The 25385-nt window shown below is 38.8% G+C and overlaps 1 protein-coding gene across 9 annotated transcripts in view; it reads right to left on the reverse strand.

Moving 5' to 3' along the window:
- ZNF385B (zinc finger protein 385B) overlaps positions 1-25385 on the reverse strand; it is a 179503-nt gene that overhangs the window by 64487 nt on the left and 89631 nt on the right. The window contains exon 1 of one of the 9 annotated variants that reach the window (XM_069781579.1): positions 23150-23366. The exons of 7 other annotated variants lie outside the window; for them this stretch is intronic. The gene's annotated coding sequence lies outside the window, so the exon portion shown is untranslated. Of the gene's footprint in view, positions 1-10619; positions 10641-23149; positions 23367-25385 lie in introns of those variants that run through there. One more of the 9 variants, XM_069781582.1, reaches the window with a different exon arrangement.

Below are 25385 nucleotides of genomic sequence, written 5' to 3' on the forward strand. Positions count from 1 at the left end.
GGATTTGACTAAAGACTTCCAGTTATTTGTACATGAGAAACAACACATTGCACTGGGGGTGCTGACTCAGAAGACGGGAAGTTGGAAGCGACCGGTTGGATATTTTTCCAAACAATTGGACTTTGTAAGTAAAGGCTGGCCTGCTTGTTTGAGAGCGGTAGCAGCCACTGTGATGATAATACAGGAGGCTCGAAAATTGACTTTGGGAAGAATGATGGAGGTGTATGTGCCACACATGTTGATATCAGTGTTGGAGCAAAAGGGGGGCCATTGGCTATCCCCGAGCAGAATGATGAAATATCAGGTAATTTTAATGGAGCAAGATGATGTGATTTTGAAAACTACTAACTTGACTAATCCTGCAGTCTTCCTGAGTTCTGTACAGGAAGAAGGACAACTGGAACATGATTGCCTGACTACCATTGAATATGTATATTCCAGTCGAGAGGATCTGAAGGATGTACCTATGGACAACCCGGACTGGCAATTGTACACAGATGGTAGCAGTTTCGTTGAAAGTGGAATTCGCTATGCAGGATATGCGGTAACAACTGAAAAATCAGTTATAGAAGCCAATACCTTGCCGAGCACAACTTCAGCTCAGAAGGCAGAATTAGTGGCTCTAGAATTGAGTAAAGAAAAGAAAGTAAACATCTGGACTGATTTGAAATACGCATTTGGTGTGGTCCATGTCCACGGGATCTTATGGAAAGAAAGAGGATTATTATCCTCTCAGGGGTCCAACATTAAATATAAAGAGGAGATTTTGCATTTATTACAAGCAGTACAGAAACCTACTGCAGTAGCAATCATGCACTGTAAAGCACATCAATCAGGGAACACAAAAGAGATTGTAGGGAACAGATTAGCAGATAAAACAGCTAGGGAAGCAGCCAAAAGGAATACTTTACAATTGGCATTAATTCCCACAAAAACTATTGCATTACCAAAGGAAAAACCTAAATATTCAGAAGAGGATGAGAAATTGGGGAAATTATTAAATGCAAAGAAAAATCTGGAAGGATGGTGGGTGACATCAAAAGGACAAGTAGTGGTCCCACCATTTGTAATGAGGGAAATGGTACAGACAAAACATAAAGAATGTCATTGGGGAGCAGAAGCATTAGTAACCTTTTTGAGAAGGCAAGTGGTAGCAGTAAAAATGCTAGAAATAGCTAAAATGACAACCACTAAATGAGAAATATGTTTGAAAAACAACCCAGTAGTAAAGAAAAAGGTCCAAATGGGGATATTGAAATCAGGAATGGAACCAGGGGACTATTGGCAAATAGATTTTTCAGAGTTACCTCGACAAAATGGGTATCGATACATTCTGGTGGGGGTTCATACTTTTACAGGATGGCCAGAAGCCTTTCCCTGTCAGACCAACCGAGCAAAGGAGGTCATTAAATGGTTATTACAAGAAATCATCCTGAGATTTGGAGTACCTATTGGAATCTCTTCTGATAGAGGTTCCCATTTTGTTGCAGAAGTGGTCCAGGGTGTTAGTAGAGTTTTGGGAATTACATGGGATCTACATACACCTTGGAGACCACAATCTAGCGGAAAGGTGGAAAGAATAAATCAAACACTGAAAAGACAAATTAGTAAAATATGTCAAGAAACCAATTTGAAATGGCCTCAGGCACTCCCATTAGCCCTTTTACGAGTTCGGGTCCAACCAAAGAGCGTGACACTGATTAGTCCTTATGAGTTACTATATGGAAAACCTTATGAATCTCCCGAACCAAATTTGAGCATACATTTAAAAGGAAAACAAGATGTGTATAACTATTTACTTTCTTTAGGAAAAACTTTAACTGCGCTGCGGAGTGCGGTTGTTTGGAGCAGACCTCTGTCTTTGGAAAATCCAGTACATGACTTCCAACCAGGTGATTATGTCTATGTGAAGACATGGGCTTCTGAACCTCTACAAGAATGCTGGAAAGGACCCTTTCAAATATTGTTGACTACTTTCACCGCTGTCAAGATTGCTGAATCAGATGCATGGATTCATTATTCAAGAATAAAGAAAGCACCAACAGGGAATTGGAGGTCTAAGGAAATTGGTCCTTTAAAGTTGAAACTCTATAGATAAGTTGCATGCTATGTACTTGGGAAAATAATTGTGTAAAACTTATAATATTAGGGTTACTATTAGGGATACTGTCAGGGGCATTGATCCTCTTGTGCGTTATAGGCTGTGAATATTTCCTCATAAGTCGCTCTAAGCGTAAGATACAAAGCAGATGTAAGATTATAAAAGTGGAATCACGAATTGACATGATAAAGGAATCTGTAGTGTGAGGTAAACAAAATGAGGCGGTTATTGCTTAAATTATTAATCTTGGTATCAGTCGCTCCTGGGATGCTGATAAAGGACAATCTAGTTTTACAATTGATTCAGGATTTTGCGAAGGTACAAAATTTGACTTCAATAACAGCCTGTCTTCCCATTCCAAAGTCAGCTGAGAATCCAATTCCATGGGGAGTATTGACAATGAACCTGACCAAAACTTGGAAAAAGATGTGGGACAATGAAAATCAGCTTAGCAGATTAAACTGGACAGACCTCAATGGCAATTATTCTTTAAATTTTGAAAGAAGGAACTATAGCATTTTGAATTGTAACATTACTAAACCATCTACCTCACAGGCAAAGGAACTAATTTATCGTCCTTCAGGAGAAACTTGTACAAATACCCCTTGGGGCTGCCAACTGCCAAAGCCATGGAGACAAGTGCAAAAAGGAACGTGGGATCATATTCAAAATATAGAATGGTGTTTAGAATTTACTGGAGTTATAGGGCCCTTGCTAGATCCACCCAGAACTAAAACAATTTATGGACATTTGGATTGGGCCAGACAAACAGAGAAAATCACACATCCTAAATGGAACTGTACAAAGGTTTATACTTGTAATTCTTCTGATGCAGAAGTTCAAAGACTATATCCAGTGGCTAAAGCACTGAGATGGGGATGTGCTTGTAGAAATTATAGTAGTGCTTTAAATGATACTTGGTCCCCTCGTAATAATGGGAGAAGAGCTTGGCCTGGAATAGACTGCAACAAAGGACAGGTAGAAAGTTTAGGACTAACTGTTTGGGTGAGTAGCGATGGTATGTGGTCTACTCACCTCCCCATGAAAGACAAAAATAAACAGTGGACATTGGGCTTACTAACTTTATGCCCTCTTTGGAAGAAATCCCCCCTACGGCCTCGATGGTGGAATAGAGTGAGACGAGAGGATGATTCCTGGCAACCCCCAAGTACTGGAACCCAAATAGGATGGGTATTGGAATCTATTTTTACACTGCAGGTGACAACTCTTCAGAATAAAATTATTCTTCACAACCTTTCACTCCAAGTAGAAACACTGGCTAATGCTATTCGAATTGGGCTAAACGAACTTAATGCACAGGTGCAAGCTACTAGTAAAATGGCATTGCAAAATCGTCTAGCTTTAGACTTGCTATTGTTAAAAGAACATGGAGTATGTGGGTATATTGGACTTACAAATGATTCATGTTGTGTCCATATACCAAATGTAACAGACGACTTAAACCACCAAATAGACAGGATAAAACATGTGGCTCAAAGCAGCAGAGAATTAAGATCAAATACAGAAAGTTTTTGGCTGAATAAGATATTCCAAAACTTTGGATTTTCTCTGACTGGATAGTTAGCAGGGCTTTTGCAAAATGTAATTGTAATTGTCATCATCATCATTATAATTTGCGTAGCTTTTAGTTGTCTTAAGCTGTGAGACGATCTATATTGAGATGAAATACTGAAGTTAATCGTTTTAAACAAAGAAAGGATAATTTGGGTGATATGTCTAATTTTTTTTAAGAAGAAAATCAATCGTAAAACTATGATTATCCAAGCTATTGCAAGACATCAAAATGGACAAACAATCCCAGAGCTTCTTCCAGCTTATAGTGAATAATTGATAAATTATAGTGAAAGTATTGAAGTGATTTTCAAAACTTTCAAAGGGGGGAAATGTTACCAATATTTGATAAAAGTTGAAATTTCACATAAGTCGGGTTTTGGTTAAAAGGGTAAAGATTGTAGAAAATAGGGGTTTGAAGCTCACAATAGCTATAGAAACTTAGGAACATACAAAATGTGCGGTATGCAATCATAAAAAGAGTAAGTATTGTCTAAGATCGGTTAGCCATAGAAATTTTGACAGATTTGTTAGATTGTAGTGTTTTGTCTTAATGAACTAAGAGACAGATTGTTATGGACCTTAGTTCTGTGGTTTAGAAACCCCACTTTGATCAAGAGACCAGTTAGTGGAATTAGGTAAGATTAACCAATGAATGTTATAGTATAAGAATATTGATAAGGTGATGTGACTGAGGGCCAATCACTAGAAACGTTAAATTTAAGAATTAACATTGAATGTACTTTTATGTAAATCTAATACATGATGGCAAAATCGTACTGCGCAGAATCACATAAGAGAGGTCAACTATCGGACAAAGTGAGGAAGACTATGGAAGACCACCAGAGGGCTTCTGAAGACCACCAGAGACTTCACCACACCTGCATAGAAGGACATTTACATATGCTAATGATTTATCGGACAGTTGATGATTATGTATGACATTTCCCAGAAATCTAGTGAATATGTATAACAGATGTGTATTTAACCTGCATGATTAAACCAGACAGGTGCACACACTAGGTGGAGCGATCCCCTGTGTGCCCAGCGCTGCAAGAAATGAGTGCCTGCTTCTTAACTTCTCATTGCTGTTAAGGAGTTTTATTCCGGATTTCGACAACACTGTCATCTCCATTTACAGCATTTTCCTTCAGAGCTCTAGAAGATGGAAGCCCAGGCAGGACACATTTGAAATGGCTCTCTGGAAGGATTCTGAGATAATGCTGCACGAGTTCAGCTATGAGCTTTTTCTGGGACCCTACTGTTTCAGTACATTTTATCAATTTGTCAGTAGAAGTTTTGAACATTGTCAGAAATATTTACTTCAGCATGTGGCTCAAAAAACAGTTTTATGATCAGGTTAGAGCCAGAGGTAGTACCTAGGCTTTCATATTGAATAAAAAAATCTCTTCAGCTCTATTGCCTATGCCTTGCAAAAAACTAAAAAAAAAAACCCCAAAACACCACTAGCAAAAAAACCCCAACTTGCACAAGACCTTCCTACACTTGCTTATATGCAGCTTTATGGGAACATCGGCACAACGAAATTAAGTTTATTAAAAAAAACCAAACAACCCACCTAACTACAGAAATGCACACCATAAAAAATTTAATAGCTTTCTTCCCTTATATCTGATGCCGCCATTGCATCATGCCCCAGATCTGCTTTCACTACAACTTTTTTTCCCCATAAATGACAGGTAAAAATCAATCACTTGCAAGTCACTACATTTTGTAGTTTCGGTATTTATCTGACATTAGTCCCTGAGATCTTTCCCAATACTTAATATAAATATTAGTCTTTTTTCCTTCTTAGTATGATCAGTTTACAGGATTCAGAATTTTTCTCATTTTGTTTGTTTAGTTACAGATATAAATGGGTATCAGAGAATGTCATGTGTTTCTGTTTATGCCCAAGATAAACTGCTAAAAACAAGTGCAAGTACAATAATTCTGAGTTTCTGAACAGCAGGTGTTGATATCAAAATGCTTAAGGAAAAAGCTATTCTAGAAGCATTCCATTAATAATACTCATGGAGGAGAACCTTAAAACATTCTCCCCTCTTAAATAAAAAGCAATGTGAATAAATACAGCATTTTAGTAGTTGTTTGGGGTTTTTTTTCCCCCCAGGATTCACTCTGCAGAACAAACATTGCTTCCTTATAATATGGTATTATGATAAATGAGACTTATGATACCCATCAGGATTCCAGTCTGTCAGAAGTATAGTCAAGGAGAGATAAGATCATTACTTCAACAAATTTTCCCAAATGGAAAATTAACACAATCCTAAGAGATAACTCACTATCCAGGCAACTTATTTTTAAAAATAACTTGAAGCAGAAGCCCAACATATATGACATGGCACAGCCTCCAGTTGCTGACAACAGGAAAAACACGAACGACTTCTGTGCCCCCAGGGCACCATACAAACTAACTCTAATGTATGAGGATGCAGCTCCTTTGGGAGTTGATACGATCACAACCAGAGCTACTGATACACACACATCTTTTAAAACTTGGAGAGTGCACTGAATTCATACCACTTAAACATTACTAAGATATCAGTGGAACAGTCAGACCTTCCATTGACTTATTAACGATTTGAAAAGCACAAACCATACACGCCCATGAATGTTTGGCAAATAAAAATGGGTAAATCCTCAAAAGATGTGGTTTTTTTCAGAAGCCACAAGGAAAGGTAGCAAGAACTGGTGTAGAGCTTATGGCTACTCAACAGCACTAAGCAAGAACTACTCTGTGTAACAGTTGTAAAACAAGTGGTAAGAAAGCATTGGTCCAGGTCTAGCCTTCCATAGCAACATAAGGATAGAAAATGACATACAAAATATTTTGCACTCCATTCTGATTTTATTTTTTTCAGTAGATGTTTCAGCAAACCCAGAGGCATTTAATGCAACTTCACTGCAACATACAAATTATCTATATATTGTACAGTTTAAGCTCTTCATGCTTAAGAATGACATCTAAAAATCATGTCATAAATTCTCTCCCTACAAATTAAACCGTGATTTCCAGTATGCTTGATCATGAAGTTAGTATTTCCATTATTATCCATCTAGAAATAAATGTTCTATGAAGGCGTGCTAACAGAATTCCATATTCTCATTTTGTATAAAATCAGATACTGTGAAATGAGGTATTTCTACATTTCAAATATATGTAGGATTCCACCAACTAGGTCAATACCAAAAATAAATTGAAATCTGGTGCTGCTGAAATGAATGGAAGCTCTGGCATTTAATCAATCCAAAAAGTCAACCATCATTTACTTACCTAATATTGGTAATTATAAATAGCTCATTTACAATCAGAAGTATAGCTATATATTGCATGTATTTCACATAAGAATGCTAAAAATAAAAACATAAACCTACCTGTACTTACAGGTAAGCAAATCTTCATTAGATCAGACCCTTCCTCATTGAAATATTAGAGGCTGAGTCGGAATTACTTTATCTTCCATGAATTATTAATATTCTTCTGCCTATCTAACTTTTCCATCTCCAATGTCTTGTGACTGAAGGATGTTAATTTCAAAAAATAAAAATGTAGACTACGGATCATAAATACCATGCATATACTTGATATGAATACAATCATGGAAAAGCTGATATTGAAATCCTCTACTATAATAATATGAATATTCAAAAGAACTGTGTCAATATTTATTTACTTAATCTCTACATTTAGTACATCAAAATCATGGAGAACAAATAATGACGTTTATTGGGGGGGGGTAGAGGCATAACAATAGGAAACTGTAATTTCAGTATTTTAGAGACAAATACATCAAAACATTAATCAAGAAAAATCTCATTCTCCTTGCAGTTGGACTGCATTTCTAATAGTTTGCAATAACAACAGGAATCCCCGTAGGTTTTGTATAGAAGATACCAGAACAGATGGAGTGGGAAGAGAAGTCCAATAATTAGATGTGGAACAGATTATCTTGCATTTTCCTTAAATAACTGTGTTACAATTGCCTGATCATAACATTTAGAAGAGCCCTGTTCCTCCCTGGATTTGCAGAATGTGTGACTCGCACTCCTGTCCTCTTTCTCCTTTAGCCACCACTCTTGTGTTCTTGCGGCTGAGAAAAGACTTGCACACCTGCACAACCTACAGCCTAAATTTTGGAGCAATTGTGCTACACTGTTCCACACATTTTTTTACAGCATTTATATTCCCAAGTCAAGAGAACTCCAGAAGTACTATACTAGTATTAAAGCATGTTTGTTAGCACTGGCTCCTTGTCAAGTCTAAGCAATTAAATAAATTACAGAAGATCCTTCAGTATATTTAGAAGAAACATGCTGGCTGTGGTACAACTGCAATTTGCTATTATCTATAGGTAGTATGGAAATATTTGTCATTCGTTTCTTGAAAGAGCTAATTCTCTAGATTTCTAAAGCAACCAAGACAATTTGTATGACTGGAAAGCAGAGCGGCACGTTACAGCTTAACACCATCAAGCTCAGTAAGTTGGACTTTATTCTAATCAGTGACAACTGTTAATAAATGCAATGCTCCTGCCTGCATTAAAGTCAGCTGGAGCTTTGCAGTCTATCCCAGTTTCTTTTTCTCAGAATCTCCTGGCTTGCTCAAGCCTCTCCCTCTGGTATCCACAGCCTGAGCGAGCAGCTCTGCCCCCTCCTCTGTTCTTATCTGCTTCTAGGAAACACTGCTTTGGAGTTGTTTTCGCTTTGAAGTTTTCCAAGTATGACAGAAAAACCAGCTGCGTCTTTTTCAGCTCTCTATTCTCTTGCTATCTGCTCTAATGGAAATCTTTCTGAAATTCTTAGGATTCTTTTTCTTTATTTATTTAAACCAGGCCCCCTCTTGCCCTTTCCACTCTCCCAACACTAAGGGGCAGTGAGAGAGGGTATTTGTTTTTCTGCTGTCACCCTTAATTAAAAACACAACATCAGCACTTGCCTACTGAAGTCACAATCTTGTCCAGAGCATGGTGCAACTTCCATGCCAGTCCCTGTTTTTTTCCTCAGTGCACATTCTTAGATTTTGGGCATCAAGCCTGAGAGTGTTCCAGGATGAAGTACCACACTCCCTTCCCTCTCGATTCAGGATTCTGATTTAACACGATGCTTCATTACAAACTGGTAAGGAACCAGAGAAAAAAAGCCCAATTTACATTACCTTAGGAGTTTCATAATTTGGGGGATGGGACTTGGTTGCAGTTAGCTTTTTAGAGTCTGTTATCACTTCACCTCCCATATAACCTGACATTTCTCAAAATCCAACTCTTATCCTGAATTTTGTCACTACTGAGCTCATCATCTAACCCTCAGGGAGCCTCAACACAGACTTTCTTTCAGGAGGGACTGGGTTGCTACCCACTAAAACCAAACACGTCTATCACCGGGAATGCTGCTGGGTGACAGTTTTGTTATTAGTCGGTCAAAACCATTATGCCTTAGCTTTTACATTTAGGGGATTTATGTCTGCGGTTGGCTTCTTGCTCCTTATCCCACTTCAGTACTGCAACCCACCAGCTCAGCAATGCTGTGCACAAAGATAATAGGGGTCTAGACCCATATGAATCCTCACAGATGTGTCTGATCACTTAGCCACATCAGACAATTTCCAACTCTCTTAAAAGTCCTCATAGCTCAGAGAATTTCATGCCTCATTTGCTTTTCTCACATATTACACAATCACCTCTAGAAAATACAGTTAACTGAGTTGCTTCTTGGTTTCTTTTCGTAAGTTCTTCTACGGGTATTGCTCCCTAAATATCCTTCAGATAAAACATTGCAACAGCAGCTCATTTAGGTTGTTGAAAAGTGATCTATCCAAACTATCTGCAATGGAAATCAAGATCTCTACTGAATGAAATCTAGTTTTCCTTCCAATTAAAATTTTCAATTTTTCAGACATTTCAAAAGAAGTTTGAACATCCAGCCTACCCCCCTTTCCATCCCAAAAGTCACAATTTCAGTCACAATCTTCCCCTTAGTTGCTATCATTTCCATAGCTTGGAACATGCTTTTAGAAGTACCACTATCCTTCTGTTTAGAAATAAGAAACAATTAGACAGGGAATAAAGGCAGATTTAAAAATCTTCATAATACTGTCCATGTAGCCTACGTTCCACACTGAATTAACTGCTCTGCCACAGCATAGGGCACGCAGCATACAAGCACTGGTCCAAAAGAGGTCAAACATGTAAAGGTAGCGGGCAGATTTACCACACATGCAGTTTAAGTTAAGTCCAAGTGATACAATCCTTTTTCTAAGACTGGTTTACTGAAGAAATTCCTAGATGGCTTCAAGTAGTTTAAAGAAAAAAAGAACTATTTCATAATTTCCTAGTTAATACTACAGAAGGAAAAAGCTTCTCCTTCGCAAACTTCTCTGATTCTTCCTGGTTCTCTATCTGCTGCCCCTAACTAAAGCAACAAGAATGTCTTCATAGGATTTCCTGGAGGATTTCAACTTTCTCCTAATCAGATGCCTTACTACATCTCCTTCTTTTCAGAGCTCACACTCATAAAAGTCACAGCAAGGGACAAGTCAGAGCTCCGTTTCTTGAGCTTTACAAGTTACCAGTGCACCCTGTTGTACTGTAACTGGAAACACAAAAAGCATAGAGATCTCACCCCACTCAAGAAAGCAGGAGCCAGACTCAGCACTTCACTCACCTAAAAATACAAATAAATGTACTTTAACCTGGCTGTGAAAAGAGCACACGAACTGCATTTCTGACCAAAGTTCTTTAGGCCATTTACAAACGGAAGACAAATACTACAAGTTCAGCAGTGCCTTACAATATTCGGAAGCTGCAGAGGTTTTTGCTATGACCACACAACCATGAATCATTTTAGCAAAGCAAAAGCATAGAAAACCACAGACCATGTAGTTCCATAAAGGCTTCCCACTATTAATCAGTGCCATGACGCTTACCTTAGTCCCTAAGGTTACAATCCACATCCTCTGCAGCATTTAAACATGCACACAGCATAAAACTCAGAGATAAATAATCCTTTCATTAAAACATGGTGCTTTTGTGATGTTGGGTGCTATGAGACAGTGGGCAACCAGCAAGCCTGAACAAATCCGGGCTGTTGCAATTGTGTGCTTAGCTTTAATTACCCTTGAGAAGAGTGTTTGCAACTTGACTCCAGAGGGGAGGCAGCCTGCTATTGACATCACCAGATCATATATAACCTAAAAGACTGATAAAGTGTATTTCAGTGGCATTTTACCAGCTATTATTCTTAGAATTAAACTTAGAGGGGTTACTACCTAGCTGGCTGTTATAGAGCTGCATTTTAGGTAACTTTGGGGAAAAAAAAAAAAAAAGAAATTATGTCTGCTTGAATTTTTAAAAAAGGTCATAAAAGGGGACCACAGAGCACAGGGTTACAGACAGTGTGGGGCCATGACATTCAGAAGATCAAAGTCCACAAATCCTGGCTCTCCTGAATTAAGGTGCACTGCTTTACTTATTCTCAAAGTCAGCATTGATGAACGAGTAAGAACTTGAAAATTCATAAAACTGTAATACATGCTATCTACCCTCTGTTACACAGGGAGGAATGAAGGCAATAGATTTCAAATTAATAGATCCATTAGCACAGATCACCACACTCGTGATCTTATTGAACATTAATTAAACACTGGTATCTGACTAGAAACCTTATTCTGCTGGTGCAGCAGTGCACCAGCCCTGCCAAGGCTGGATGATAAAGACTTTTGATGCTGTTACATTTTCAAAGACTGCAAGATATGAACTTGGGCAACCCTACCCACAGCTACATTCAGAAAGAGAGACCAAAAAAAAAAAAAGCAGTTTATAGCAGAATATTTCTGTTAAATTGAGAACAGACCAAAGAAGAAATTTTAACAAAACATCCAAACTGACTTTTAACAGGACTTCAGCTAGTACAAGCCTTTCAAAAAAAAATCACCTCTAATTTTCCAGAGACTAATTAATATCACTTTAATATGATTTATTTCATAAACTAAATAATTAATCAAACACTATACTGAAAATAAAGATAAATAAACAGATGAGAGTCAATGTAAAAAAAGCGTGAAAGCATTTTAATGAAACATGCCATGCAGCCTTTATCTACTGTCCATGACCACACTGGGAGCAGGCTGGGCAGCCACACCACCCCTCCGCTCCCGACATTCCCCTTGAGCCCACACAGGGAGTCAGACCAGTTGAAAACAAACTGGCAACAAATGAACAAAAGAGAAATTCGCTTTCAACCAGACCAGTGAGCTGGTCGAGCTGAACTCACAATCGTGAAATGGAGAGTACTGAGATGGGGTGGCTGAAAGGAAAAATTTTGTGAGTGCTGATGCTTCTTATTCTCATCCAGACTCACCTAAACTAGCCCTCATTTTTTCTTGCAGTGTAGCAGACAAATTTCATGCCTGCCACATTGCGTTATATCTCTCAGGATGGTATCTGTCTTAGTTGATAACATGGCAGTGTTCAGCTTGTGATACACAGCAATCCTTTCCTGCATTCACAGAGTACTGATTACTGCTTATGTGCTGCATTGGTTATTACTCAGCTCCTCTTGTCCTTGGTATATTTTGTCCTAATTCATTTGTCCGTGTCTTCGAAAGGAAGATAATGTATTAGTTCTTAAACTCAGTTTGTTCCTTCTTCTCTTTTAAAAATACTGGCTCTCGTAGTGCCCTGGGACTTCATCTTCTCTTCACAAGTTAACAGCTCTGGTATTTCCATCCGTGCAAGTATCCTTGCATCGCGTTTGTCAGAACCAGTGTTTTGAAGATTCTGGTTCATCGAGACACTCTGACCTGTTCTTACAGGTTTTTGTTATTTATATTGATGACTGTCACATTAACACAATCGATCTTTCTATCGAACAATAATGCAAAAACAGCATCATGCAACCCAAAATTTTTGGCTTCCTCTGATATTCACAGAATAACAATCCACCTTTTTCTTTGGTATTCTCTAAGTATTGTAAGTGCACTTACAGAAAGATTTCTTAAAGTTTGATGCTTATTTCAGTCTTATGTTATTTTCTAATTTTGTCCTACACATTCATGTTACTCTTTCCTCATCATCCTTAGTAATTTAAACTACTTTCCATTTCCTACCTATACATACAGTCCTTGTGCTTGAGCCCATAAAGAGTTCATAGTTTAGTCAAATTATCCTTGCCACACTTCCTATCTTTCCTCTGCCATGGGATAATTTGCAGTTGTGTTCTTATTGGCATCTCTTCAAATTAACTTCCAAACCCTTACAGTACGCTTGATAAAAGAAATATCCTGATAAGGGTATCTTAAGGAAAAAATCCACTCAAACCTCTTTTCAAAATTACTGTCACTACTGGTTGCTTGGGGTACTACAATGCAGTAGGATTTTGCTGCATAAATTAAAAATCAGGCAAGATGGCTATTCTGTTATTATTTCTATTAAGAAGCAACTCCCTCTCACTTCTGATAAATATCCTTTGCACTATCTTAAAAATAAGTGCAATTATTTCACTCCCATTTTAAAAGCAACAATCAGTAACTTAATATCTAGTATCCTAAATGCTAGTTTAAAGATGGATCCAAGTAGCATACAGTCTTCAGCTTGCCTGCTGGAACAGGCAGATGTATTTCCTTCACCCTTTCACTTTCTAAATCCCTGGGTTTATACGACAGTAAATAATTGAGCCTATCATTCTGAGAAGTAAGAACAAAGCAATGAACACTTCACATTTTTTTTCCTCTGTCCTGATTCCCGTTTTAAGAATGAGCTTAAATTCCCAATCACTGGGCTTTAAATTCATGTTTAAACATTCTTCTTAATTCTCTCAAGAGTACCATGCACATTTAACCTCACTCCATACTTAGCGATTGGTAAGACTGATGAATGGCAGGCTTTTCTGACTGAAAGGCTGCACGTATTTTACAGAAACATATGGTTTGAAATGTCGCTTTGTATCTCTAAACTTTTCAAAACTTAGAGAGCTGAAACTACATAATTCAAAGAAAGAGTGTTTTGGTTTTGTGAGGTGAGAAGAACTGGTAAAAGACACCAAGGAGGGCAAACACTGCTATTACAAAGCCATGGCTTCCTCCTCCTCATGCTGTTTCTAGTAGTTAAAATGCCACTCACTGGTGGCATTTACTTTACCAAGTAAAAACCCTGAAATGCAACCCAGATTACTGGAGAGAGAATTATTCGTGTAAGACTTTGAAGTCACAGTTGAAGGCATTTTATAAGAGTATACTTTTAGACACAAAGAAATCTTACTGTATCTGTAATATACCTCTGCTTTTCCCTTTGAATTGCATGTATTTGCAAAACCAAGGGAAGCAAGGCTGCTTTTATAAGCTCAAGATGTGGAGGTACGACGTGTGATGTACAAAACTCCAGCAAATGGTCCAAACTTGGACCTGTCACCCTGGTGCAAATCTGTCATCATTCCTTTTAAGTCTGCAGACTCACTAGGATTAGCAGCAGTACAAGTGTGAAATTTGGCTGATTAACTTTAGCAGGAGGAGCTCTGTGTAGAAACAACAGCTGCCGGGTCAGACACTATAGCAAGCATTTCTCAATGCAAAGCAATAGGAAGAGGAGATCCATGGTATTCGTTAACACAGTTTCATGTCTTCACTTTGATACTACATGAACAGAAACTGCTACATGCTCTTTGTTGACTAATAGTTCTTAAATTGCTGCACAGAGAAACTCAATGAAGACAGGAAGCGTGTGAACGCTGAATGGAAAGAGGCAAGCAATCATGACATTACACATCTAGGAGCATTTGTAGCGGGAGGACCACAGCAAGCAAGTCATGCAGAACGACTTGGAACAACAGTCCAGGGAGAGGATCACAGCTTACCTGCTCCTCTACCTATTACCACATATTCTGGACTACACATTGCAGCTCTCCCTCCATTTCTATGCAAATGTCCTGAATCATAACATCTCCTTGTATATATAGTTGCTACAGTAGCATGCTAAATTTGGCAAGAGATTTTCGCAAAGACAGCGATGAAAGACTGGCTCCTTAGTTAAGGTCAGGGCTTATACATTCCTGTGGATACACCAGTCATGGTTTCACAGTTAAGTATGCATTCCAGAATGGGTTTAAAATATGCCATATATTTCTGCAACAGATACAGCCTTTCAGAGTGAAACCATACTCCAGAATATACTCACTGCTGTATAACGTAAGGACTTTCGCCAAAGTCCCTAATTCAGGAGCCAAAGTTCCTCAAGCAGATGATTAAGTAGGCAGCTCTGAACTTGCATTTTGCAGTTGCAGTTCAATCACCTACAGAAGGAGTCCACATTTTTAACATGGTCACCTGCAACAGACAGCATAAGCCATCTCCCTCCACCTCTGCTGGCGGTACCTACACCCTTGGAATTTCTGTATCATTTTTCCAGAATCTTCAAACCTGTTCCCTGGAAGTATTTGATAGCAGAGTCTGGGTGATACTTGTCCATAATTATAGCATATGACTGCCAGCACAGGAGAAGATCAGGCAACTGAACTTACCATTAACTTGCTTTTACGTGCTTTGATCAGGAAGATGCATGATGAGCTTAGCTAATTACAAAGGAAAAAAATCCTTAGGTATTTAAAAAAAGTGTAGTCAGAGTGGAGAATAGAACAGGAAAGAGAAGAGTAAGTCCATCTGCCAGTAGCAGAATGTTTACATTAAAGAGAAGAATATATATAAAGTAGTCTAAGTGCACCCCTTAAAGATGTGACATGTATTAAGTTTGGGGTTTTTTAATTTAAGGTCCATTTTGCCACAAGTTTTGTAAAGACAGTTTTTATCTTACAACTTTCTGCCAACACAGAAATCCAGCCTTCTACAACACCTTTGTCGCAGGACATGAACTGCAAACATCCTCTATTAAACACTTCTGAAAGTTACACAAAAAAAATGCGTCATGCAAACTGTAATTCAATCCTCAGATGTCTTTTCTATTCTAGAAGAACAGAAATGTATGTCATATATTTTAAATGCTTTATGGAATGCACATTTGAATAGAGTACCATGACTGATACCTCAATTTAAAAAAAAAAAAAAAAAAAAGATAGGTATGTCTTTAGACAACACTGGAGCTAGAATAGAAAATAGCCATAAACATTTTCTTTTTCCCAGATTTAACAGCACTGTTTGCAACAATGAACTCCAGAAGAGCCATCATTCTACATGAAAAAAATAGAGGAAATATGTCTCCAACACAAACTGAGAAGTAGTCATCCTATGGCATGAGGTCTCACCTGCAGCACAGTATTTAATTCTTGGTATCCATGATGAAGGATAGGAAAAATGAACTGAAGATGGGAATAAGAAGAAATCATAAGAGCAGCTGGATTCCAGTGTGGTAAGAATTAGAAAACTTCACCTACTTTTGAGATTGTAAACCTCTGTGCCTATGAGAACGGAGGTTTGGACAAGATGAGCCTTGCCCAGTATTTCTATTTCCGTACGTGCATATTCAAACAAAACAGTGGAGAAAAATCTGTAAATCAAAGACCACCTGGTCTTCATATGTTTGGCTAGGTATAGAATATAGATTGATAAATCCATCCATCAGGCAGTGGTGCAGAGTTAAAATCAGACTTGAACAAAAACTACAGAAAATAAAAATACCTGGACATTTTGTCTGAAAAGTTTTTTAAAGATGACCTTGGTCATGCAGTGAGAAATATGAAAAAAGGTATAAATAGTAAAAACTTTTGATGTGTTTCCAGACAATACTTGAGCTGCTAGAGCAAGGGATTGACCTGCCAGAGTAGCAATTAAGGTGAAGGAGGAAAAAGCCCAGTTTTCTCTTCTGCATAAAACCATCATGCATGAAGCCTAATAACCTGGCCACAGCATGAGGGACAAAGCTCTAAGTATCAATGTATCTCTTACATGAAGCAAGGACTTGTCAGTCCCTGACTGATAAAGCTTATTGTGTTGAGCAGCAGGTACGTCTTAACTTGAAAAGGATTTACAAATTGAAAAGAGACTGAGGCAAAGCAATATAAAGAGCAAGCTCTGGGAATTCTAGAAAATACAAAAAAAGTTAAATATGGACACCCTAGGAACAATGCATGACAGACACAGAGGCAAGAGGGAGGACAGTATATTTGAAAGCCTTCTGAAGTAAAGAACTCTGAAAGGTTTGGAAAATAGAGACAACTGAAATAAAAAGATATAACTGAGAAAAACAGGTCTGACTATCAGGGAAAGCTTCTTGACACCAAAATTATTCTGAGTGATATTTAATGTTCATGGTGGCAGCCTTTTTGAGCTGAACCAGACTGTGGAAATAATCTCCCAAGAGAATTTGGCAATCTTAACCGCACATGCATGTGTATCAAAACTGAATGAAATGGTGTTACATGTACAAGAGAAGCAATTCCACATTGACAAGGAGCAGATTAGATGACAAGCAATAGGTACTATGATTGCAGTCATTAAAGACAAATTGCAATAAGGTATTTATAGTCAGTGTCAAACTTTTCTTTTATGAAGTACAAACATGGCCTTGCTTGATTTCAAGGAGGCTATGTCTTTCAGAAATAGTTTTATCACAAGTTTTGGTCAAGAGAGCAATAAAATGGAATTTAACAGAAGCAAACAAAAGCACAAACATATGCTATAAACTAACATCAATGATGTCCCCAGTGCAGTGTATTTTATTGTGTCCATTCTACAGCACAAAAGTGGGTCCTTCCTCCACAAACAGGGTTGTCAAAAGCTTAATATCATAACATGGAAATATATAGAAATATCTCCATATTTCTTTGTATAGAGAAATAAAAAGCTTTAGCTTAATAAGAGACAAGAGCACTTATTTCTGTTTGGAATTTGCATTTCTATTTTCCTTTGGTACTTGCATTTTTTTGCATTTGAAATGCAGAAAACGATATAAACAATAGCAGAATCACTCTGAGAGGAATTATGTACCTATTCCTGCAGACAAGTAAAGCAGAAAAACTTTCCACATTTATGCTTCTGTCAAATCTCGTTGTTGACAACTGAACATTTTAGTAGTTCTCAATACAGTGGCAGTTGCAAATTCTGGGAAAAGGAAGGTTGCTAAGATTCCCTCTCACTCTCCAAGTGGAATTTTCCACTTTATATAAATACTATTTTTGTCAAAGCAACTTGTACAGAGTCGTGCTACCACCGCACATGAAATGGAAAGTTCCACAGCTGTAATGAAACTGGGAACTTTCGTTCATGGAACACTTTTATTTTCATATTAAGGACAAACATGCGTCATAGTAAAAAACAGTGTTGCTTATTGTCCTGGTTTCAGCTGGGATGTAGTTAGCTGTCTTCCTAGTAGCTGGTACAGTGCTATGTTTTGAGTTCAGTATGTGAAGAATGTTGATAACACTGATGTTTTCAGTTGTTGCTCAGTAGTGTTTAGACTACAGTCAAGGATTTTTCAGCTTCTCATGCCCAGCCAGGGCACCTGACCCAAACTGGCCAACAGTGTATTCCATACTATGTGACGTCCCATCTAGTTTAGGAACTGGGAAGTGGGGGGGGGGGGCAGGGATTCGCCGCTTGGGGGACTGGCTGGGTGTCGGTCGGCGGGTGGTGAGCGATTGCCCTGTGCATCATTTGTACATTCCAATCCTTTTATTACTACTGTTGTCATTTTATTAGTGTTATCATTATCATTATTAGTCTCTTCTTTTCTGTTCTATTAAATCGTTCTTATCTCAACCCAGGAGTTTTACTTCTTTTCCTGATTTTCTCCCCCATCCCACTGGATGGGGGGGGAGTGAGTGAGCGGCTGCGTGGTGCTTAGTTGCTGGCTGGGGTTAAACCACGACACTTATCTTTGCAGTAAATACAAAATTTACAGCTTTATTTCTAAATATAAGTTGTATCTGATTTTAAATGTTAATTTTACATAATGTATTTGTAGCAAAGTTCATGATATAACACCCCAAGCACAGCTGCTAGTTGCTATGTCCCTTACACCTACCATAACAATTTGCTCACATGCAAAGCACCATGAGCTGAATCAGCAAAAAGCAGAAACAGCTTTCATTTAGGGACATTAGGATTTGTACAAGTTGCAACAAAGGTATCTATCAAATAATTTATACTTACTTTTTCTAGAGTGACAGCAGATTTCAGCCATTATTACTAGATACATCAAAGCACTTTGATTAAAAGCTGATCACTGACTCATAAAAAGTAGGGCTAGATAATCTCAAGTCATCCAATCCATCTACATGAAATAAAACAAGAATTCTACCTTAAATCTACAGTGTCAGTCAAACTCCACATTATTTGAAAATCACTTTACTATAAATAGCACTCAGAACAGAGGGAAAAGAAGGAAAGGTAAGTAAAAGGCTGGCAGGAGAAGGAAAAAAAAATACTGCTACTGGCTCCATGGAATTTGGTGCATTTTCTGTGCACATGTATAGCTCAAGAACTCACATCTTTGAAACAGATCTTAGTGAACTGTAAAGAGGTATTCACTAGAAACTACAAAAATCCCTAATATGTCTCACATTTAAAAGAAGGGTCAGCAAGATTATGTGATATTTGCAGAGTAAATAGCAAATACTGACAAGCATCAAGATCTTGCTCATAGTCTGGAACTTTAATTACTTGAGAGAAAATACAGAGGAAAATAATTAGACAGATTATAGTTGTTAATTATGCAGACTAATTGATGGAGTTACAGCAACTACTTAGGCATTTCAAAGTTCATCCTTCAAGAGCAACTAGATGTTGAGAAATCTGTTCTAATACCATTGAGAACACCATAGACATACAGTCCATCTTTCCCTGAAAGCCTGGAATCCCCCTGCTCAAAGTTTTGCTTGCACTGGAAAAGTTACAAAGTATAAATACATATTTGGCTTGCAAAAAAATTGTCATTGGTAATAAAGCAAAAAAGAATCATACGCAACTTTCAATTTTCAGAAGAGCTTATAGGGCTGGACTTAGGGGCAATAATGGCTTTGCTTGTAGGTTGAGCAACTTAGAGAATCAGTGAGATTTAACACTCACAACATGTCAGAAGGGAAATGCTCCCCAAAAGATTCAAGCAAAGGCAAGAGGGCTGAAATGGGATATAAAATTTCACTGTAAGACAAGGTAGAGAATTGAGCCTGAAGGGATACTGACTTAAGCGGGCACTGCTTGGCTTGAGGCCAGCCTGGAGTGACCTGGTGGTCTTCAGTTCCTCGTATGAGACGTACAGTCACATTTGGCACAATTATATACGTAACTGTCCTCAGGAGAGCAAACAGGTACAGAGAAGCCTCCACTACTTATATTATAACCACTCTGCAAAAGGACCCTGTCAGTCTCAAGTGCTGCTGTTATCCTGTTCCTCATGAGAATGAAATTCATTTTATTAAGCGACCTGGCAACTACTGTCCCACACTTGATATCGACCCATACCAATTAATCTCATCAAGCATGTTTACCCAAGTTTATTTCACTCTCATTTAGATTCCCACCATTCTGTCTCTTCTCTCTTACTGCTTTATGGGTAGTTGAATGTATCTGACAAATGAATGACTAGGTGGCAGCTCTTACCCTGATGTCCACCCTCCATAGGTTAAAAGTAAAAATGACAGAAATCTTGACATTTGTGAATTTCCTTGCAATGCCTTTCAGCTGACAGTCAAACATGTCCAAACAGTTTTCTTAGTTGCTTGCTGTGACATCACACCGATGAGCTGACAGCAGAATTGGTAAGAATATGCAAGATGACTTATTTTTCCCCATCTGACTGGTATCTCTCCTCAGCACCATGTGCCTGCTGTTGTTGGTAGCTCTCACAGCAAAGCAGAAGCCCCTGCCTCAAGCTCCCATCCCCACCCCACGAAGGGTGGCTTGCTGCCCCAAGAGCCTGCTCCTGTAGACCATTCCACTTTTCATCATTGCAGCTTAACACAAAATAAGTTTGAACGCTGATCTGGAAGAGATCCCTTGTAGAGAGCCTGCATCAGTGCCTATACAAAGATAACTTCCTGACATGATACATATTTGGAAGGGTACCTGTTTGTATAAGCTTTAAAAATATATAGGAGAAAATATCCGAGACATAAATGTCATTAGTTCATTCAAACCAATCCTGAACTTTTCACAAGAACGTTACTGAGCTGTTAACACCAAGTAATAAATAGCTTGTAACAGTGCTCTCCTTTGAAACCTGCAGTTCCTATGTTAACCACAGCAGTGGCTGTATCAGTCACTCCCTTAAGCAGAACTGGTCTCAAACTGTACAGCGGAAGAAGCTGTAAGCAAACAAATGAATAACTGCTATAAGATCTCAGTTTAAATTTTAAGTTGTCACACAACAAGTCAGCTTATGAACAGTCAAAGACTATGTAGCTTAGAGTTTCAGTGTAATTAAGAGTTTTAAGAAAGTCTAATATAACTGGGAGCTTCAAAAAATGTGTTATTTTATTTGAATTATATGTATGCTTTGGGTTTACCTATGGACTTTGGAAACCAAAAGACTGCTCAGAAAGCTTTTGTATCTGAGACAAATAAAAACAAATATGGAAATCAAGCCTGCAGCGAGAGTTGGATGTGTTTCATGGTGCAAAGAGGCTAAATTATTTGAATAAAACAAATTAAAGAAAATACACTAATGTTGTCTTCATTTAGGAGGGACACAAACAGGTGTAACTGGAGTCACGAGTAACCAAGGACCACATGAGTATCTGTCCAGTTCTCTGAAGTCTAAACCAGCCATCAGATGGTATCTCATGCTGTTGTCAGTGAATGAAGCTGTTCTGTTTGCCTGCATCAAAAGAGGGTTTGTGTGATGCTGTCAAGTCAGATTCTGAAGAACAACTGGTTGAAATCTCCATCCTCCATCTTCCTCATGAAAGAGAAAAACATTCTTTGAAAACATACAGTTCAAACAATCAGGAACCCTGGATTCAAGAAATGAGGTGACATCTTTACAAGATACGGAGCCCTAACGTGGTACATTAACTGGAGAAAGTAGCACTCAAAATCAGCTAATTTACGATTCCAAAAGGTGTCTTGGTACATGCTGCATTGACAGCATGCGTACATACGTATTAAGAGGCCGAATTCCCAGAGTACATACAGCGCCAACAGTTCAAAGAGGTTTGTCAAATATCGGACACAAATTACTTACCAAATCACAGAACGGTTTGGGTTGGAAAGGACCTTAAAGACCATCTAGTTCCACTCCGCCTGCCATGGGCAGGGACACCTTCCACTAGACCAGGTTTCCCAAAGCCCCAGCCAACCTGGCCTTAAATACTTCCAATAAATTAATATAGTTATTGTAATAAATACAGTTTTATAATAGCTTTATTTTCATTAACTCATCTGTCACTACTTTTCTTTAAGAATGATTTCCTCATTTAGTATGTCTCAACTACATAAAAACTACTTTAATTCCTATTCTCCCCGCTTTAACATCAAGCATCCTTTTTTGACATTGTTCTCCTCTCATAGCTGGTTTCTAGCATTATTCTCAGCAGTGTTCAGTCTCATTTTCTCAAGGTTTTTTCCCCATGAACGATTTTCAGTTTTATATGTCAGTAAAACATCCAAGCCCCTGGCACCGTGGGGTTAAGATAAAAAACTGATGATAATTCCTCCCAACCCCCTTTTATTATTTGTAAGAAAAGCACTGTCTTTTCTTTTTTAAGATGCTTCCTTTTTCAGATCAACACTGAAGCTAGATGACAACTTTAACCTTTAACTTTTATCCCCTTTACGAACTGGCCCCACTTTTCTAAAGTGGTGTTTGTTCTCTGTTCCATCAACAAACTGAGAAGAAAGCTTGAGCTCTTCTCCAGGTGGCACATATCGTATATATAAGGACCTCTTCACTTTTCACACAACTCATTCCATTAGAGAAGGTAGACCACAGTTTCCTGTTGAATTTTAAAACAGTACTTCATGATAATTTATAAAAACTGCCAATTGCATCAACCTTACTTTTTCTCTTATGTCATCTACTTTAAAATGTCACATGCAATACTTCAGCCATAGGTGCAGTATCTATTACTGGCTGTAAGTGACCCTGCACTGGCATCCATTTTGTTGCTATCAACAATCACTTGAGCATTACAGATTCTTTGGCTGACAACATCACCTACTGCTTTGTTGTTATGCTTAAAGTTGCCATGGAGACAAAAGAACAGCTGAATAGCAATCTTAATGCTTTAGAAATGCTTATTCTTTAGTAATAGGATGCTACTTGCCGGTATGGAGTCTCAGGGTTTAATGGAAGTTATTATAAATAGTAACTTTTGAATCAAAGTCTCACTCAAAAAAGGGCAAAAGACAAAAAAATATATTTGTGCTTCCTCCTGCCCACCCTAGTTCTACTGGTAACAAACAGACGTGGAGGAGACTGTCTCCCTGCTGTGGCACAAGGCATCAGCACAGCAGAAGTTGCCTCCAGCCCCATATTCTGAAGGATACAACAGTTGCTGCACCAAGATGCTTACCTTATTATCTCTCCATGCGCCTCTAGGTTGCAAATAACCTCAAAATGGGAAGGAATAAGGAAGTTCCATACTTCATCTTCCTCACCAACTCAGGTAAAGTGCTGCTCCATCCACAGAAACACAACACAAACTAGGAAACAAAATCAAGGATCCTCTCCTTGCATTTTTTCCTCTAGCCATACAGATCTGCTTTTTCTGTAGCACAACCCTTCCTACACAGAGTACGTGTAGAAGCTCAGACTAACAGCTGAATCCCACTGCTCTCTGCTCATAATGCATTAACTCACATTACAGTATAACTCGCAACTGATGGGAATAGAGGGTGCTGAGCCCTGGGATACTTGGCACCTTTCAGATTCCAGTGCTAGATGTTTAATCCCTTCCACCACACTGCAGCTCTTGCTCCTGAGTGGACAGAATGCATGGGATCAAAATGAGTACCACCTAAAGACTTGTCTGTCTTAAATCCTGTTGTTGGTGAGTCAGAGAATTTCTAAAGATCATTATAAACAGCAGATTATCCCTGGTTTGGTACAGTGGATGAGACACAAAATGCAATAAAGCAGAGTCTTGTCCTGCAAAGCCAACCAAAGCAAGCAGCTGTCAGGGACAGCTGAAGGAATATTTTCCCATAAACGAGCCTTCCCCTCACCCTCCACTTGACACTGCTGTCCTTCTCCCAACACCTCAATGGCAGCAAGAACACAAAACCTATTCCCAGGGGTTGCTGCCTGATCCTTCCCCAGCAGTAGGAGCAGCTTTAGCCCCTCCATTTCCTGCCCCACGAGCAGAACCTGACTTGCCTCTTCCCATGAAGTGCAGGATAACACAGTCAGGAGAAAATATTCTAGCAAGACAGCAAGTGGTAGGGGGTAATGCACAAGAGGAGGAGGAAGACTGAGACAGATGATTCTTCCTCCTCCTCATCAGCCCTCCCTGCTGAAAGACTCTTGCACGCCCTTTCCAAGTCACTGAATTGTCTCTGCCCTCCCTGCCTTTGCTCCCCACAGCCCTGACATCCCACTTGCGGCTCCTTTTACCTCTACAGAAGTCTCTTGCAAACCCACAGCTTTGAATGACCCGGCTTCTGTGCCAAAATACATTTTGTTGACACTTCAGAAAGAACACTTCACACTGAGGATTATGATCTTTTACTCGCATTGGGCAAAATCTGCTTTTGCTAAGAAGCCTTGAATTGACTTTGGAGCTCACAGAGGCAAAAATATTAAATGTTAATATATGAAAGAACAGGCAGACTGTGACAGCGGAGGTGTGAGAACATTCTATTGATAAGCTGAAATTAAACACACAGATTGATCCTAGTTTTACAAATTCTCTGATCTATAGCAAAGGTGCTTAAAGTGGAAATAAAATTCTAAAAGAACACTACTTTTTCGTTCTTTTGAGCAAATACTTTTCTATTACCTGAGGGAGAAGAGGAGAGACAATGATGAAAGAAGTTTTCATTACAGTTATTTAATTCAGTGTCTCAGCACTCATCTGCAATCCTAAGGTCTAAGGGACATGATGCAAACAATCACAACAACAAAGAGAAGGAGTGAAAACATAAAAGCGACTTCATCAAAAAGAGAGCAAGACCATATTTTAAATAACCTCCTTGCCCACTCTCGGGCGTTTCATTATTCCAACGTCAGTTTTGCCTCAGCAGGTCCCCTCCTTCCAATCACAGAGAGATTGCACAGCTTAAGCAAGTCACCTGGGCAGATGCCCAGCAAGACAGGAACTCGTTCCAAAAAGAGAGAGTGCTCTCCTCTTATGGCATCTTACTCAGAGGCATCAACAGCCCGTGACAGGGATGCCTGACAACAGTGCATAACCCCTACTTTGGAAGAGCATCCATCAGGGGCAGCGGAGAACTGGGACTTGGGCATCACCCCACCAACACCGCAGCAGCTGCGCGTTTCTGACAAGTCTGAGCCAACACGCTGGTCTCTGGCTACAGACAGAAAATGCAGTCGGGCACATCACTTCTGACAGGTTGCCAAGCCCAATTCCACATCTCTCTAAAAGTGAGGGATGAAGGGAGAAGATAAATCTGCTAACAAAATGATCAAGTTTCTGATCCTTGTGCCCCCACAGTCAAGCCTGAATGGAAGGGAAAGAAGTCCACACACCACGAAACTAGATAAAACTCAAAGGGAAAAGGAAAACAGCTGAGTGGTAGCCTCAGCTCAGTCCCACTGCATTTTTATCAAATATGTTTGGAATTGCTCTC

The sequence above is a fragment of the Haliaeetus albicilla genome, chromosome 4 (genome assembly GCF_947461875.1).
Source record: "Haliaeetus albicilla chromosome 4, bHalAlb1.1, whole genome shotgun sequence".
Taxonomy (NCBI): Eukaryota; Metazoa; Chordata; class Aves; order Accipitriformes; family Accipitridae; genus Haliaeetus; species Haliaeetus albicilla.